General features: G+C 34.2%; 2 non-coding genes across 2 annotated transcripts; both read right to left on the reverse strand.

Moving 5' to 3' along the window:
- Positions 1–5,966: 5,966 nt before the first annotated feature.
- On the reverse strand, positions 5,967–6,038 carry TRNAP-AGG (transfer RNA proline (anticodon AGG)). Its single transcript has one exon. It is a non-coding gene; the product is annotated as a tRNA-Pro (tRNA).
- A 451-nt stretch (positions 6,039–6,489) lies between these two features.
- TRNAL-CAA (transfer RNA leucine (anticodon CAA)) lies at positions 6,490–6,573 on the reverse strand. Its single transcript has one exon. It is a non-coding gene; the product is annotated as a tRNA-Leu (tRNA).
- Positions 6,574–9,627: the final 3,054 nt, after the last annotated feature.

Consider the following 9,627-nt stretch of genomic DNA (forward strand, 5'->3'; position numbering starts at 1 on the left):
AGGAGAAGATGTAATCAGTTGACCTTGTTATTTTAGAGGTTGGAACAACACTTTTAGGGACTTAAGAGCCCTTGATTTATGGACATTTATGATTGGGGTTGCAGTGCCCAAAAATGTCTATAACAAGAAGGCAACCCATCGCTATATATGAGGGAATTGTATTGTGTCTATGTAGATATGTATTCTGAGCGAGAAGAGAGAGGATATTAAGTGAGAGAGAAGAGGGAATTACAACAGATTTGTTGTAGGTTGTATCTCTTAAGTTTGCTGGATAATATAAAAGGAAGGACTCGCTGTTTCTCCGTGGACATAGCCCAAATTGGGTGAACCACATAAATCTGTGTCTCTCTTGTTTTATGTTTTTTATGTGTTTAAATTTCTGCAATATTTTATGTGTTCCATTGCTCTGTAATATATAATTTTCTAACATATTCTTCTTCTTGATTTGGGGTCGTTTTGTTTTTCTTGGATGGTTCCAGATGTTTAGTTTCCCCCATATAGTAGATTGACAAGATGTTGATGGATAAATGTCAAGGATTTTAAAAGGTTTTTTTTAAGACCTTAGGATGGTGATCATTTTTTATATTTTGATCATGTGACTATTACAAAATATAACCTTACCTATTTCTTCTTTAAATAAAAATTTCTACGAGTTTTCGCCAAGGAAAAGTTTGTGTGTGCTTTTGATCTTGTTAGTAGAAACTAAATATCTCTCTCCTTATGAGGGTCACTGGTGGGGTGAGGGTTCACATATTTTGATTATTTGTAGACATTAATTGTACCAAGAAAACTGAGGTGTGTTCTACAGCCTAGTTTGAAGGAGATGTGTAATGTTTACACCAAGGCAATGTAAAGCATGGTATAATATATATATATATATATATATATATTTCAAATAACAATTTAATATGGATGAAGCATAAAATTTGTACTTATAAATTTAAAAAAATACAAATCTAAAACATAAAATTTCAAAAAAGAACATGAACCATTATTCTTTTTTGAGATTTTATTATTATTATTATTATTATGGGATGTAGCTTGACCAGATAAGAGAAAAGTTGTTATTCTCCCCCACTCGAGTTCAAAGCCTACTTTGTGACATGCTTTCTCCCCTTAGCAGCCAGTTGTTGATTGTCGACTAGGCCTTGAGCCCTAAAGAATCTAGTTTACTATGGATACCATCCTTAGAATGAGGGGAAGTACCCAATGGATTTCCTTGGGAAATGCATCATGTTTAGTAATATATATATATATATATATATGAGTGTTCATATTAGATGTGTCTAGCTTGAGTGGTTAAGAGGAGTTGTTATCCTCCCCTCCTGGGTTCAAGTCCTGTTTATGACATGTTTATCCCTCATGGGATAATTTGGGTTGGCAAGGTGCCAACAATATCACTCTTACTTAAATGCTTGAGGGTGGGAGAATATGTTCTAAAAATTTTAAGTCTGAGGGTTTAGATCAATCGATTGTCAAAAATGTTATTGGGAATTTTGTTAGTTTTATGCTACCATGTGTTGGGGGCATGAATTGCACTTAAGCAAGCTCCTTCAACACTTAATTGTCAACCCAGGGGTTTCGTAAACTTAGAGACGAAGCACAGGTAATGCCAGAAGTGGTATGAAATTTTCCTATTTCTATTCCTACTTCTCAATTGAAATCTTGCAGAACCACCAAAAAAAAAAATTCACGAAGGCAACTAACACCAAAGTAATTCTAGTGTTGGAATGTAAAAGAATGAATTTGTGAAGAAATCAAATAAAGGAACTTTCACACTGTTGTAAACAATCTTAACTACTAAAGTAAAACTCTATGTTTATCCTCAGTATGGGTGGTGGCAATTTAACAAGTGGGCCCTTGAAAATATTTGCCTTCTAAATTATTTTCCTTCTCACACTAAGCGGTCATTCTTGTACTCTTGCAGTCTTCTTGCACTAGTACAGGTACAAAACTTATGTGAGAAGTATATTTTACACTTATACTGAAGACTTATGTCTTCATGTAGTGTTCCTATAACAAGACACTGGTTCTTGTACCGGAACAAAGCTTCCTACACCAAGTATTCCAATTTACTTTTGGGAAAAATAAAAGGCGTGTTAACTATAAAAAAGAATTGCAAATGCCAGCAGAATTTGAAATAACTTGCACAAAAAAAAAGAATGCTTTAATCAACTGAATCTCACAAATAGAAATAAACTTTTAAGATGAAAACAATCTTCAAAAGTTAAAGCAAACTTTCTTCAATCAAAGTTTTTTGCATGCAATCAAATCTAACTCGAAACGGGTTCACTATAATATTTCAGATTACTTTTAATTCTTTTCCTTAAATCATGAGGTGCAGTGCTAAATTAAGATATTGCAACAACGCTCTTTTCTATTTCATGAAGTCATCTTTAATCTTTAGAAGTTTAACTTTTAATATTAGAAATGCTTCCCTCTAATGATGAACGCTTACTTTGCATAAATTTATTAAATCATATAAAGGAAAAAGAATGAAACACTTGTTGTAAATGAACTAGCAAACCAAAGTGCAAAATTCTACATGCACTGGTGCAGGAATAATCTTCTCTGCATGATCCAAGCGAAAGCAAACCAGAAAGAAATTACAGGAAGTAAAGTAATTCAATTTGACTTTCACACAACGGATCCGTTCACACTTTGACTGTTTAACAAAATAAATCAGAATTTGTGAACAAAAACGAAATTAAGATTTAAACCACGCTTCTGCAAATAAACAAAGTTAACACACACCTTTAAGATAACAAAAGCAAGAGGGTAAACAAGTTGGGTTGGTTGGGCCCTAGCCAACCAGCTCATTTCCCGTTTTAGGAAACAAAAACCTTCAACACGTTAATAACACATCAACGAAGAATTAAAACGTTGAATGATAAAATCATGGTGCAACTCCTTGTATTAATTCCAATCAGCAAATATACATTATGAGTTCAAGTCCAGCCCAGAACGAGGGCGACAACGAGATTACAAATTAACCAGAAATTACAATTGCACTGCTATCGCTACCACTCGCTAACCTAGTTCTATATGAGAGCTATACTTTATACAACCCTTCGGCCTATGGCCATAATAAAAAATTACATAGTCGTTCCAAATCGATCCTTTCGGCTAAAACGAAATAACAAACAAAATTACAAAAATAAGTCGATGACTATAATAAGTTGCAAACTAATCGTTGGTTGTAGACCTTATCCTCGGCCATATCCCTGACTATCCTCCACTTGAGTTCAACTCCAGATGACCGCAATCGAACTGGACGACATGGACCAAGATGCCCGCGTGAAGTGATCAAGCTATTGTGGAGATCACGTAACAGATAGTTGCTGGCAGTGTAGGAATCTATCTGCACTAGATCAAGCTAGTATAATGATTAATACTTTAGCTTATCAAATACTTTAGGAAAGTAAACATAAGTGACAAGAAATATTAAAGACGCGAAATCTATATAAAATGATTAATTAAGCACCTAATAAACCTTAAACATGAAACGTGAAGTTTATGTAGGAATAGACAATGTTCTTGGACTAGTGTAGGAATGAGGAGGTTTATGGATATAAACAGAGGTTAATTATTGTGTTTTTGTAATAGGAAGGGTGTAAAATAGAGCATTTCGGCCTACCAACACCATGTGCCTAATTTGGGTGCCCATGGGTTAGATGAACTAATTTACGCCAATGAGTGTACAAGGTATGCCATCCATGAATGCAAGGAAGTATCCTTTAGGTTTCTCTCTGAAATTTTCCCCGGATATAGATATATATATATATATATATATATATATATATATAGAGAGAGAGAGAGAGAGAGAGAGAGAGAGAGAACTTTTATGTGTTTTTTCAAGAAAGACAATTTCAATACTAGTGTCTTCATTATCTCCCAGTGATATGTGAATCTACAGTTGTAAACAATTGAAATCATTAGGCTTTGAATACCTTATATAGATCATACTCTAGAAAGCTTTTTCTTCCTTTAGGCCAAGAGAATTCAATCCTCAAACCATCTTAGATAGGTGCCATACATCTTTCACAATTGCTACCACAAGTTTAAAGGTCATAGAGGGGACTTCTTATTATGGAGGAAATCATGCCATTTTGAATATTGCCTATAGAGTTTTGTCACAAAGAAATGATCATAGATAAACTTTGAAAGATAGTAGATTTTCCCCTTGAGTTCGGACATGTTGATATCTCGGTATTTTGTTATTCATAGAAGTATTCACCTTTTCTTACCTATTCCTAGCTTCTTTTGTCAAATAATCAGTTCACTACCTATCACCAATTTCCTAAACCTTCCTACAAAAGCATCTCGAAATTTGTAAAAATGAAATGGGGCATTTTTCCTCAAAGGAATAGAGTACTATTTGTACTAAGTCTACCTCTAATCTTATATAAATTTGGGGTATCAACCTTTTAAGGGAATTATAGAAATCTAAAGCAGAAACCAAGCACAATGATAAACAAAATCTCTTGACCTTCTTGAATCTAGACAATTAGCATGATATCTCATTTGACCTGATCCAACCCTAATCAAAGATTTGTGTTTTAGATATGGAGTAATAAATAATATAAACAACATACCTTTACATTTACTTTTTAGACATATTGAAATAAATGATATAAACAGTATACCTTTGTACTTACACCACTAACTTTGCCCAACCAATTTATTTAAAATCCACACCATTTCCTTATATGGGTTTGTCATCTTAACCATATTAACCTAATACACCCCTTCTAGTTTAGATGAAGAATGTCACTTTTTTATTGCACTAAAATCATCGCTATTGGTCTATAAATAGGCATCAACTTCTAACATCTTAAAAAACCTGATAGGTTCTAGCAAGTGCAACATCCTTATATGCTCCTTCCCTTTAAAAACCCTTCAAACTTGCTTAGGAAGAAAACTCGATGATCTAATGGGATTTATCATTCCTTCCCAACACATTGGACTCATTAACACATAATGAGCCTTTGTCATTCCTTCCCAGCACATTGGACTCATTAACACATAATGAGCCTTGATTGGTACCAAAGTGATGCAATTATCTAAATTGGCAACAATAGTTTAAAAATGAGGTCATGAAGGCTATACATAGCAAGCATATCCAGAAGAGCTCTACCATTTTCCAGTGGAGGTTAAAACAAGCAAAAGAGCATTTATGACCAACTACAACTCTACCATTTTCCAGTGGAGGTTAAAACAAGCAACAGAGCATTTATGACCAATTACAAGCATATCCAAAAGAGTATTTATGACCAACTATAACTCTACCATTTTCTAGTGGAGATTAAAACAAGCAAAAGAGCATTTATGACCAACTACAACTCTACCATTTTCTAGTGGAGGTTATAAAACAAACAAGAGTGTAAAAGGACATTTATGACCAACTACAAGCATATCCAAAAGAGTATTTATGACCCACTACAACTCTCCCATTTTCTAGTGGAAATTAAAACAAGCAAAAGAGCATTTATGACCAACTACAACTTTTCCTAGTGGAGGTTAAAACAAACAAAAGTACAGTGCAGTAAGGCAAGTATCAGTACAACTCTACCATTTTCTAGTGGAGGTTAAAACAAACTAAAGTGCAGTAGACATAAAAAGGCAAGTATCAGTCCGAGAGAAACAAAGTTGCAGTAGACATAAAAAGGCAAGTATCAGTCCGAGATAGACATAAAAAGGCAAGTATCAGTCCGAGAGAAACAAAGTTGCAGTAGACATAAAAAGGCAAGTATCAGTCCGAGAGAAACAAAGTTGCAGTAGACATAAAAAGGCAAAGGCAAGTATCAGTCCGAGAGAAACAAAGTTGCAGTAGACATAAAAAGGCAAGTATCAGTCCGAGAGAAACAAAAGTAGGCATAAAAAGGCAAAGGCAAGTATCAGTCCGAGAGAAACAAAAGTGCAGTAGACATAAAAAGCAAGTATCAGTCCGAGAGAGAACATAATTTGGGGCATTCTGAGAATTGAACTCGGGACCTCTCGCACCCTAAGCGAGAATCATGCCACTAGACCAAATGCCCTGAATTGATCTTGCAGCCCTGAGAATTTCTAGGATTCAAAGATTAGATTTGAACTCGAGCGCTCGATCGACAAACAGAACTTGAGTCGGCCGCCTTGTACTACTTGGCCATACTGACTTAGAAAAGTCTGACAGATCGCCTATGAAAGACAACACCGAACAAAACACAAACGATTAGATGTAGAAATCAAAACCAAGCTTGTGGGTACACCGAACAGAATGTAAGGACGGGGGCATTCCGAGAATTGAACTCGGGACCTCTTGCACTCTACTCGTTGCAGGTGAAATACCCTGACATAAAGCCTGTAAATCCTGAGATTTCAGGAAAATTAAAGGTGGATTTTGTACTCACGCCCTCAATCAAGAACGAGAAGTGGGATCGAGGATATACACTGATAAGATAGAGCCTGTAACTCCCGAGAGTTCCCTGACAAGAAATATAAAGGCGAAAATGTCAGAAGTGGGATTTGAACCCACGCCCTCAATTGAGGACCAGAACTTGAGTCTGGCGCCTTAGACCACTCGGCCATCCTGACTTATAACATATGTTGAGTGGAATTTAGACACTGGACTTAGGCCTTAGATCAATGTTGCCATCTCAACTGTTGGTTAAAATGTTGTGTAGACTATTTTCCATTGCTTCCAAGATAGTTTTAGATTTAAGATTTTATGATGATAGAAATGATGTTTAAGTTTAACTCAAAACTTAATTGAAAGATCTTGTCTCAAAGCAAACAATATGTTATTGATACCCTATGCCATGTCATTTTTTTTTAAAGTGTGTAAGGTATAAATATTTTCAAAAAACATTATTATACGACAATTTTCAAAATCTTTATTTACATATTATTTAAAGGAATATTCTTATTATTCATGAAATATACACAAGTATATCTATATAGGAACATTCTTATTATTTAAGAAATATATACAAGTATACTTAAAAATGTTAACAATGGAGGTTAAGAAATACCTTGCATCATTTAGTGATAGTTTGTTTAGGGAAAATATGTCATTACAGAGAACTTTTATTTGAGCATTTGCAATCCGAGCATTCGTTATTTCAAAGATATCATGATGATGCTTGTCAACCATATGTCATTCACATACTCCATCAAAGAGAACAACCTTAGGTAGTTCTAGTAACCATGTTGTGCTTCATCGTGAACTTCAAGCTCTAGAAATTTAGATGTTTGAGTTATTCATGCCAAATTCTACTTCTATTAAGAGTGACTATAAGTCATAAGTGGTATATGGTAGCTAAGTCTAGGGCTTAGGCATCACAAGTCAACTTGCATTAGGTAATTGACAATGAGATGGAACATCACCTATAAGAGGCGTTCTTGTGGATGTTTCAAGGGTTGGATGGATAGTTGACTAGTTGCTTTTCATTGTAATTGTAGTCTATAAATGAGTGCAAACATATTGGTCATAATCCTTTATTGTACTTGTAACATTCTTATGTAATGAAGAGTTAAGGCACTTGCCTTCGTGCCCATCCATACTTGTGTTTTGTGGTTGTCTCTCATATAATAGGTGTGATTGGTCCTTGTATGCTTGTGTAGGCTAAGTATAAGCATTATATAATGTTTTTAGGCTTATGTTGGATGTATTCCTACTATGCTTGTTGGATAATCTAATTTGTGTAGGACTTGGCATTGTATCTAGCTACTATAGATTAAAATGAAGTTATGGGCAGAGTTTGATTGAAAGGTGTAGTCTAGTTGTAGTAGACATAGGTTGGTCAAGCTACGTTTGAGTTGGGGATAACTATCAGCTCTCTGATGTTCTCATTAACTATTGTCACCAAGTTAGGAAGTATTTTTCTACTTCAAACATTAAAGCACAATCTCCCTAATTATGGGGCCAGGAGAGTTGTATATCAACCACAGTAAATTTGGGTCTTTCCAGGCTTATAGTAGCTAAATGGGAATCATACATAAAGTATTCCAAACTTAAATTTCATCATACTTCAAGAGGAAGTTGAAGATGACCTTGCATGGACAAAAAACCCAAAGAATGGAGACTTCACAACGTAACTTGGTTACTCTTCTTATATTGAGTCATTTGTCATTGGTGAATTTTAATGGTAATGGAAAACTTTGTGGAAACTTTCTCCTCTCAAACAAAAAATCACTCTCTTGGTAGTTGTAGAAAACAAAGTACTCACTTGGGATAATGGTTTGAAAAGAGGGTGGATAAGTCCCAATCGTTGTCCATTATGCAAGTCATTGTCCATTATGCAATCTTTCGAGGAAAGTATCACTCATCTATTTATTTTGTACTCATAGTTAGTGCAAGTGGTTATAACAGTCATAACAGATATTGGAATTCAAATCAACTAGTCACAACTAAGCATAATGGATTGCTTGAAGGAATGGCTACAAGATCGCGCTGCTACATAGTTTTTAGGTTTCCCATGTCTCTTTACGTTTGATATTTAGTGGGCTCGAAACAACAACATCTTTATATCAAAGGACATCCACGTCTACATTTCATTAGGAATGATTTTCAAACTTTGTTTAGAATACAAAACGAACCCATTGAAAAAAATATCAAACTCCCAGTTCACCTTGATTTTGATCAAAACATATCTTTGGAATATTTTGATGGCACCGCCCAAGGCCACCCTTCCATTTGCATAGTTAGAGTGATCCTACACTTCTCCAGTACACACTTTTCCATATCAAATATAGTGTTGGGCATGGAATAAACAACCATACTAAATTCATATCTTTTAGAACTCTCCTCTCAATTGCATCACAAAAAAACATCTCCAAGTCATAGGTCTTTGGAGATTACAAAATAATATTGATTGGGCAAAGACGAAAACAATTGTAGAAAATGTTTTTCTCTATTCTTTACTACCATATATAAAGGAGGCAATCTTTTCTTTCGAATGGCTTTCTTTTAACCATATTATGTGAGCATTGAACACGTTAGAAGACAACCTTATAAAAGAAGCTTTGGAGCTTTCAATAGGCTTTTTCAAAACCACAATATTCCTCGACAAGGAGGAACTTGACTCAATGGAATTTGATCTCTAATCTTTCACCATTTTCTGATAACATGTCAGGCAATGAATATCAAGAGATCATATTACAATTTTTACTAATGCGTTGAGAAATTTAAATGATACTTTTTTTTGTCTTTTTTTAATTTTTACTAGAAAAACTTTGTATTTTCATACCTAATGAATATAAACAATTTTTTTCTTATGAAAAGAAGAGGAGTAACCATCATTCATCCACCATATACAATTACAACTAAATGTATTGGAGTTTAGTTTATTAAGACATTGCATTTTCAAAGAAGTGAATATGTGTTGATCCTTTTCCAAGAAAAAAATTGTTGTGAAATATTGTTCTATATTTAGGGTTTTTGATATTAAGGTATTGAGAATTTTTAACGTATTCATTTTTAATTCATTTTTTAAGAGTTAAGGATTGTAACAAGAAGACCATTATTATTTAGTTTTTTTCAAAGAAAAATGATCACATAAATTTATGAAATACTCTATTTTCTTACAAAGTAGTTTAGGTTACCATTTATATGAGCAAGGAAAATTTTAGGGGCTAATATTTGCAGGT

This window comes from Pinus tabuliformis, chromosome Q, assembly GCF_031772625.1.
Source record: "Pinus tabuliformis cultivar Carrire ecotype Pingquan chromosome Q, CPIR1, whole genome shotgun sequence".
In the NCBI taxonomy this organism is placed as follows: Eukaryota; Viridiplantae; Streptophyta; class Pinopsida; order Pinales; family Pinaceae; genus Pinus; species Pinus tabuliformis.